Raw genomic sequence first — 10,149 nt, 5'->3', positions numbered from 1 at the left:
CCTGCACTCTATCTACTGTGACACCTCACTGTCCTGCCATGCTGCCTGATGCCCCAGTCTTCAGCAGAGGCTTGAAATAGCATAGACAAAATCATGGTTCAATAATCAAGATAGTAAGCATTTATTAAGCAAAGATGCAGAAGAAGAAGAAGAAGAGGAAGAGGAAGAGGAAGAAGAGGAAGAGGAAGAAGAGACAGTGGTGCTGGCAGTGGTAGTAGTGGTCAGTATTTATAAAGTATTTTAATGTTTGTAAAATGCTTTACATATGTTATTTATTTTGATTCTTGAAACAACCCTGTGAAGAAGATTCTATTATTGTCCTCATTTTCCAGATGACAAAGCTGAGGTTGACAGAGATTAAATGACTCCCCAAGGGTCACACAGCCAGAAAGAAGGACATTTGAATTGAAGTCTTCCTTACTCAAAGTCCAGTGCTCTCTCTATTATACAATTTCACTGCCTTGAGGCATCTATTATGTGCCAGACATTCTAGACTCTGGGAACACAAAGACAAAAGTGAAACAGTCCCTGCTCTCAAGGAGCTTACATTCTCTAGATGAAAGTGAAGAAGTCCTAAAATCCACTGTAACCAGTGAAATGGAATCCAACTTGGACTGAAGCCTAACCTGGAAGGAAGGGAGGGTTATGGAGCACTGAAGTCTAGTGTGTATATAAAGCAGATACAAGATAACCTTGGAGCAGAAGGTTCCAAGTACTTGGGGGACCAAGTAGTGATTATGTATAGCACAGTATAACATTGGATAACATAATATAGTATATATAGTAGTTATGAAGGGAAACTACACACTATAGGAAATGATTCCCAGATAAAAGTATGAATGAAGAAAAATAGCTGTCTGTCTTCTTCCCGTTCTGTGTTATGTAGTCATCTCCACCTCAGTACCCTTGTGAGGATCACAAGAGATAATAGCTGTAAAAGCACTTGGCAGTGGTGGCTGGCACACAGTAGACAATATGTAAATGCTTATTTCTCCCCCTCCCCCTTCTACTCCAAGATAAGAACCTCTGGAATGAATAAATTTAACAATAGAATGTGCTGATTCTGATTTTTTCATAAGGAAATCTGAGACAGTTCTGCTTATCACATAACCTAAATTTACATGGGACATAACTTCTAAGTAAGCTCAAATATTTATTAAATGCCTACTGTTTGCAAGGCTTGCACTAGGAAGAGGCTACAAAATTGAGGGTACAAAGTAGAGCAGGATGCAGTCTACCCCTTCATGAGCTTTACCATGGCTTTTTTGGGGAGGACAATGAGGGTTAAGTGACTTACCCAGGTTCACACAACTAGTAAGTGTCAAGTGTCTGAGGCCGGATTTGAACTCAGGTCCTCTTGAATCAAGGGCCAGTGCTTTATCTATTGTGCCACCCAGCTGTGCCTTTACCATGGCTTCTTAACCTGGAGTCTGTGAATTTTTAGGAAAAAAAGGCATTTTGATAACTATACTTCAATGCAATGGGTTTCCTGTATAATTTATTGTGTTTATTTTATGCATTTAAGAATATCATTCTAAGAAGAAAGCCCTCAACACAGCACTTAGTACCGTGCCTGACACATAGTAGGCACTTAATACATGTTGATTGATTGAAGTCTTATGTTTTGGCAGATTGCCAAAGGGGTGCATGACTTAGACATACAACAACAACAACAACAACAGCCTAGCCTCGGATTAAGATGAAGATATACAAATATATAGCTAGGTGGCATAGTATATAGAGTGCAGGCCCTGGAGTCAGGAGGACCTGAGTTCAAATCCTACCTCAGACACTTACTAGCTGTCTCAAGTCACTTAACTGTGTTTGCCTCAGTTCCTCATCTGTAAAGTAAGCAGGAGAAATCATTGCCACAAAAACCCCAAATGGGATCATGAAGAGTCGGAAACAACTTCACAACATACAAGTATATACCAGTTAGGATGTAAAAAGTTTAATCAGACGTTACCAAGTATCATGCTATTTCAGAAGAGGGAGAAAAGATTTCTGCATGGGAGACCGGGGCGGGGGGGTAGGAAGGAGGTGCATTTGAGGTACATGTCAAATGCAGGATCAGAATGAGAAAAAATGGATTTTGAAGAAAATAACATTCCTCAGTGCCATACAAATGAGAGCCATCTACACAATCTTGTCCAATCAAAATTAATAGCATAAGATAGGAGGTGACTATCCTCTGAAAATCCATTGAACTGTTAATGGATTTGGAATAGCATCAAAGAGGTTAATGAGCTCTCTCCTTCAACATTTCCATTGCCTAGCAATAGCTAATCCAGGCCAGGTCGCCCTGTTGCTTCTGTGCTAACTCCAGACTTTAAACTTAAATCTCTCAGGGCCAAGTTGAAAAAAGTATACAACTAATGAAAGCTCACAGGAGAGAGAGAGAGATAAAAATCAAAGAACAAAGAACTTCCAATCAATAAAGACCACCAAGTCAACACACCTCAAATATATAATGAAAAGCTACTTTGAGCTCACAGTATGAAAAACATTTTACTTTCATTGTTCATCCTTCAGAAAAATGGAAACAAAGTCTTTGAACAAGCTTTGTTTGGTCACTCTTCCTAAATAAAGGAATTAATAAGGCACTCTCCATACCGCTCAAGGGGAGTAGGATATTGGAGAGGGGGAAGCAACAGTGATAGCAAATGCATTATGGAGTAGTAGTGCATGCCTCTGATCCCTGCTACTGGGGAGGCTGAGACAGGTCTGTTTCTTGAGCTCAGGAATTATGAGCTATAGTAGGGCTAAAGGCAATTGTGCCCTGGTACTTAGCTGGGCAGGAATATGATGAACAGTCAGGAAGGAGAGGACCACCAGACCACCTAAGGGAGAGAGAAGTGGCTTATATCCAAAACAAAGCAAGTCACAGCTTCTGTGGGAGTGGAAGTGGGATGGGGTTTAGGATTGACTATTGCATTTGCAGGCAGAGTGAAAGACAGAGAAACAAAGAGACCAAAAAAAAGAAACAGAGACAGAAGGAGGGATAGACAGAAAGACAGAGAGACAGAGACCAAGGACAGAGACAGAGAGACAGACAGAAAGACAGAGACCAAAAGAGGGACAGAGACAGAGGGAGAGACAGAGAGAAAGACAGAAAGATAGGGAGGGACATAGAAACAAAGACAGAGAGGAAAGGAGGGGAGGGGAGGGTAAAGAAGGGAAAGGAAGAGAAGGGAAGGGGAGAAGGTAGTAGGGAAGAAGACATGAAAGGACAGGACAAGGGAGAAGTGAGAGAAAATGAAAGGAGAAGAGAAACAGAGAAGCAAGGAACTTCCTACTTGGGTCTAAGAGATTATTTACAAATAATTTATTTCATTTCAGTTATGCCTAAAAACACCTGACTCCTCTGGAGGTTTTCCTGATATCATTTCCTAGTATCATAATTGACTGTTTAAGTGAAGCAGAAGCTTGAATGTATAAGTTCATGGACCTAGAGCTGGAAGAGATCTTAGAGATCAACTGGCCTGTTCAATCTCATCTTACAGGTGAGGAAACTGAGTCAGGAATATCTCTTGAGTTGCCTGAAGTCACATATATATTAAATATGGGAGGTGGGATTTCATCCCAGATGCTCTGACTGGAAAACAGGGCTTCTTCTTTCCTGTCTTGTTCCCTCTTCTTTCTCCTCCTCCTGCTCCCATCATGTCCTCTAAGCCTGATAACAATTTCTATGTAATTTAAAGTCATTGTTGAGCACCTACTTCTTAGCACTGTCATACAAAAGGAGGTGTCATTCATGATCCTAGACCTAAAGGAATTTGAAAACTTGTTGGGGAATTAAGAATAAGATTTACATATATAAAATAATTAAAGAGCTATTCCAAACAACAGAGAAGCAACGCTAAATTAAAAATAGGTGCCCAAGTGGATGGTGTAAGCAGTTTCAGTAAAAAGTGAAAAAGTAAAAGTAAAAAGAAGAAACCAGTGTGTACTGTGAAAATGCACAGGTGCCTGGGAGGAATTTGTGGAAGGGAGGGAGGGCCCAACCCTGGCCCATCCTGGCTTCATCATTTCATTCAAGTGCCTTGAAGTAGTCCTCTGTCTGCAATGCCCTCTTTGGAAATGAAGGACGCCACTAACACTCACACTTTGAACTGCTTTCTAGTTCAATGGAGCATATTAATAATAAGTACTTAAATAAGCTGGTGATTTGTTCTTCTCTCAAGCAGGATTTTAATTACAGTTGAAGTGTTATTGTGAATAGGTATTATTTTGAAATTCACATTTATTTTAATAGAGACTTGCAAATAAAGTGTTTTTTTTTTTCTTTTTGTAAATCTGCCCTTAAAATTTTCCCCAGGCTGAAAACCACCCAAGAGTGATACTCCTGGCATGCACAGTGAGAACTGTAGGCCAGTATCAGAACCACAAATCACCTTTTTCCATTAAAAAAAACCACCCTGATTCTTTTTTCTCTAAGGTAAAGCATAATTCACTTTAGGTCATAAATATGAACCACTTGATTGTCCCATTTCCAAAGAAACCCCATAAGGGATTCAGCAACGCCAAGCTCTACAGACCTTGTAGGGGAAAAAAACCAGCCACAGCCAAACCACCCCTTATATCTGTCAGACATGGAGAGTTTTTCAACCAAAGCTAGATAATTAGTGGGAAAAGGCTGAGTCCAAACAACTTCAGGCATTGCAAACAGCAGCTGTAGTTTCAACTCATCTTGAGGAGGATGCCACTGATGCCCCTATATGTGTAGCATGTCAAAGTTTCCTTTTGCCCACAAGAGCATTCATAAACAAAACTGCACTGATAAAATTGGTATGTCCTGTCACTGGTCTTCCCTTTGCAGATCTTTCTTCCCTTAGGAGCCTTCCTACTCCCATGCACTCCTTTGGGTTTCTATTACCCTCTTCTTTCCTTTTTATATCCCTCCCCCCAAAAATCATTAGGGAAAATAATTTTAAAATACATTTATGCTAAAATGAATTTAATGAAATGAAAAAGGTTGATGTATTACCTCTCCCAGGGTTATTTGCCTTCTAATAGATGTTGCGATTTGAACCCACATTTCCAATTCAGTGCTCTTTCTCCTGTACCATGTTGATTCCCATACTCACCCTGACAAATGAATACCTCATTGAATACCAGTAAGTTCCCAGGTTGAATGGCAATCTCTCTATGGTTCTCAGATAGTACTTTCTCAATCCTCTAGAGGTTTGTGGATGACAGCTACTCACCTCAGTATGGTCAGTACGGTTTTATCCAAATAGAATTGTGGCTTGTATGATCCATTGAGGAAACTCTACCTTCCTCCTTGATCTTCTATTTTTAAATGAACCCAAATCTCATCAACATGTTACAATGGAGTCAACTACACAGCATGTATTAATTATATTTAGTCTTTCCCCAAGAAGTAAAAAATATGATAAAAACAAAGTAACATAAAAACAAAAAAATTAAATTACCATGCAGTACAAGCATCTATAACTTCTCCCAAGCCTAAGCTAGATACAAACTGTCTATGGGAACCTCCCAAAGGCAAAAGATTCCAGCCAAAGTTCAAGTACCTATGTTCAGCTGCCTCTAGATTGAGCATTCCAGATGTTGGATTTATCAAAAGTACCTGAAGGTTTTCCAACCTCTGTCCTAAGAATTCTCCAATCCTTCTCCTATATCCAGCCCCCAAGAGGATTATAGTCAAATCATTTGGGGAACTCAGGAACCAGTTCTCAATCCCAGAACTTTTCTACTTACAGTCATGGTGGCTGTAATCTCTAATTCTGCTTTCCAGCTGCTTGTTGGTGTTTCCATTCACTGGCTACACTAGCTAGAGCTCTAAGAATCCTAATAACTATGGAAAAATCAGAGGTAGAAAGAAACTCTTTATCTCTAAGGACCTTGAACCTTTACTCTTCAAAAATGTAGGCTAGCTGACCTCTCACATCATTTCCACCTTCGTCCCCTCAGTGTTTCTCAGCCTTTCTTTTCCTTGCTTTGTGAGTGAAACCAACTTGAAACCAACTTGTGCCAGCATATGGCACATAGAAATAAACAAATCAATCAATCAACAAGATTAAAAACCTGAAATGTGCCAGATACCATGACAGACTTTGGGGATACACGTCAAAGAGGTTATTGGCAGTCATTAAAGTTGATGAAGCAGGGGAGTCACATCATCAGGCCTCTACTTAAGGAAGTTAACTTTAGATATATTTTGTAAGATTGACTGGACTGGAGAGACACTTGAGGTACGAAAATTTATTTGGTAAATGAATAGATATATTGTGTGAGAGAGAATGAGAAGCCAGTATAATATGATTGAATAATAAGCCCTGTTACAAATATTAAGCCAAACAATATTCCTTTGCCAGGATGAGGAGAATTCTTAAACAAAATGTCATATTTTCTTCCAAGATGGCTAGGTGTTGGCTAGCTGAAGAAGGCTCACATACATAAATCCATAAAAAAATTCCTCATATCAATTCATGACTGTTGTTCATACATGGCTGCCAATTTATTCTTTGTCATAACTTTTTTTTTTTTTTTAGTGAGGCAATTGGGGTTAAGTGACTTGCCCAGGGTCACACAGCTAGTAAGTGTTAAGTGTCTGAGGCCGGATTTGAACTCAGGTACTCCTGACTCCAGGGCCGGTGCTCTATCCACTGCGCCATCTAGCTGCCCCTTTGTCATAACTTCTTATGATCATGGTCTCAAAGCACATAGTATGGTTTTAATAATGGCAGTGGTAATAATGATGCTGATGACATTTTCCACTACTGAATATGTGTTCTACAAGACCACCATTTTGGCTGTCTCATTGTATGTCTTGGTGGGGGGGGGGGGAAGATATATCAAAGGCTCAATTATAAATTATTTATTGGAAAATCAAGCTAAATATTTTTTTTATTCATGCAGCAACATTTAGAAATTTGCATTCAACAGCATGTGCATTCATAGGAATGATGCTAACCTTTACTTTAGTCAGGCCCAAAGACAGTCCCTTTGCATATGGAAAATGAATTGATTCTACATATGAATCAAAGAATCCAGCAGTATGTGTGGGATAAGGGGAGGAGGTAGTTCCAAAATATTTCATAAGCTAAGGCAACAAGATATCTATAAAAAAGATCCAGTCTATTCAGAACAAAATACCAGAATTTAATTAATAAAGAAATGAAAAAGATTTTACAGGATCATGGGCTATGAAGAACGTTAAAACATCAACACTGAGAAGAATTTCAGAAGTCATCTAACCCAGTCCATTATCTTAAGAGTGAATCCCCTTTCTAACATTCTGGAAAAATTCAACCTTCCCATCGAAAACTTCTGTGCCATGGAACACACTTTTCCAAGGCAGCCTATTTTAATTTTGAATAGCTCCTAGAAAAGCTTCCTTATTTTCATTTAAATCTACCTCATGTAGCTTCTCTATATTCAGTCTACTCTTACCCTCTGGGGCTATGAAAAACTATTTCTTTTTATTCATGGCAACCCAACAAATATTTGATGACAGAGATCATGTTTCTTTTAAATATTCTTTTCTCTAGGGTAAACATCACCAGTTGTGTAATCTCAGAGTTAGAAGGGACCTCAGAGGTCATTTCATTTAACCTGTACATAGCCAAAGAAGAATCTTTTCTATGATCTCCCTGTCAATTTACCATCTAGCTTTTGTATAAAGACTTCCCAGGATGAGAAATACAGTCTCACTTGGAAAGTCTATTCTACTTTTGGAAGTGTTAGGAAGTTTCTTGTTTATATTGAGCTAAAATCTCTATTGCTTTGGAACACACACCCAACTGTTTCTAGTTCTACCCTTTCAGCCATAAAAAAAATAAGTCTAGTATTTCTATGATATGATAGTCCTTTAAATAATTAGAATACCTCTTTAGGTCACCCTAAGTCTCCTCTTCTCCAGCAACCCCAGTTCCTTCAAGTGGTCTTTATTTATGGTGTTTCTCCCTCTAATGACCATTGTCACACTCTGTAGAACTTCCAGTTGTATGTGTCCTGGCTAATATGTGGCACTCCAAATGAGATACACAGAAGCCTGACCAGACGAGAGTACTATGAAACTATTGTACCTTTAATTCTGGATATGAAGGCTCTTTTATTGCTGTCTAAGTTTAAGTAGAGTTGTTTTGTTTTGTTTTGTTTTAGGAAAGAAGGGTGGGAAGGGGCTACTTTATATTATTTCTTCAAATTGAATGCACTGAAACCCTCAGGTTTTTTCATGCAAACTCTTCCCTAGCCACACTTCTGTCTTTTAGTACTTGTTCAATTAATGTTGAGACTATGGAAAACTTCGCATTGAACTCTATTACATTTTATAGTCTTAGGTTTGACACATTCTTCCAGGCTATTGAGATAATACACATGAGAAGGCTCTCAGAAGCCAACCTAATTCAACTCGCTATTGTAGTTTTTGAGAGTTTTCTATAGCACAGAGATGCTATGTGACTCACCCAGAGTCACATAGACAGTATTGCCAGAAGCAGCATTTGAACCCAGGTCTTCCTGGGTTTAAAGTCAATGCAGTATACCACACCACCTCACCAAATTTTGGCAAGAATTAAAGTCAAATTCACTTTCCCATCAGATTGTTTCTGAACCCAGGGAGAGGGGGGAAAATAAGGAGATGAACAAACAGTATACCGAGGGGTAGGGAAGTTTGTTTCTGAGTATAACAGAGAGGCACTGCTCATAGCATCATGTCACAATCCATACCTTAAATGTTTATTTTGAAAACTCTACTCTCTATCATTTCTTTAAAAAATACAGGAACAATGCCTGCCTGTTTCCAGGCCAGCATTATACATTATTTCTATTTTTAATACAAGATATGCTCCCCAACAAATGTAGCCCAAATACACCCTCCCAAAGCACAATTACTGAAAATCATCAAGCAAAACCATAGTAGGATGGTGATGATAGCATATGTCACTTTTCACTTTTGAAATTGTCGATTGTTAACAGAAAGGGCTTTGATAGTTTGTTGCTAACACAGGCCATTGTAGTTTATATGAGTTTTGCTGCTTTTTAGTGTAGTCTTTATTTACCTTATTGTAGTAATTGTGTATTCCAGCTCCACTTTCTTCTCTCTGTATCATGTCTTCCTGTGTATCTTTTTTCCTGAATTCATCATTCTACCTCATGATAGTATTTTATTACATGACAATTGCCTAACCAATGAGCAATGAGTGTTTTCAATTATAAAAAATCATGCTCCTATGTATATATGCATTTTGGGGGTGGCTGGGTGGTGCAGTATAAAGAGGATAAGACCTGGAATCATAAGGACTTAACTTCCTGAGTTCAAATTTTGCCATAGGCACCAGCTGTGCAAACCTGGGCAAGTCCCTTCATCCTTTGTTCCTCAGTTTTCTCATCTGTAAAAGAAGCTAGAAAATTCCATTTCATATGTATATATGTATCTTTGTATGTATGTATGTGTGTATGTGTGTGTATATATACATACACACATGTATATTATTATACATATGGTTCTTTTCCTACTCTCATTTGCCTCCCTTTTTCCTACTATCATTAACCTCCTTGGGACAAAACTCACTATTGAGATTTCTTGATCAAAGGGTATAACCAATTTTAATAACATTTCTTTTATAATTCGAATTTGTTTTTCAGAACCTACTTTAGGAACAACTCAGATATCCAGTTGCACTGAATTAGTGTATCTTTCTTCCCACACCTCTTCAATTATTAATTTTTGCTATATATTTACCATCTTAAACAATTTAGTAGGCACAAGATTTTACATTAGAATTATTTTAATTAATTTTTACTTTTCTAATTATTTATTGATTCTGAAAAATATTCAGAAAGTTCCTTGTGTTTTACCTCTATATTTGAAAACTCTTTTTGGTAATTGTTTATAAGGGAATGACTTTTAATTGTATAGATCTAGGTCACTTTGTTATATGATGTATAATGCAAAGATATTTTCCCATTTTGTATTTTTTGTTCCAATTCAGTTAAATGTGTGTGTTTTAAGAATGTTTTAGGGGGCAGCTAGGTGGCACGGTAGATAAAGTACCAGCCCTGGATTCAGGAGGACCTGAATTCAAATCCGGCTTCAAACACTTGACACTTACTAGCTATGTGACCCTGGGCAAGTCACTTAACTCTCATTGCACCACCAAAAACAAACAAAAACAAAAA

The sequence above is a fragment of the Dromiciops gliroides genome, chromosome 6 (genome assembly GCF_019393635.1).
Source record: "Dromiciops gliroides isolate mDroGli1 chromosome 6, mDroGli1.pri, whole genome shotgun sequence".
NCBI lineage: Eukaryota > Metazoa > Chordata > Mammalia > Microbiotheria > Microbiotheriidae > Dromiciops > Dromiciops gliroides.
This window is presented reverse-complemented; position numbering follows the sequence as displayed.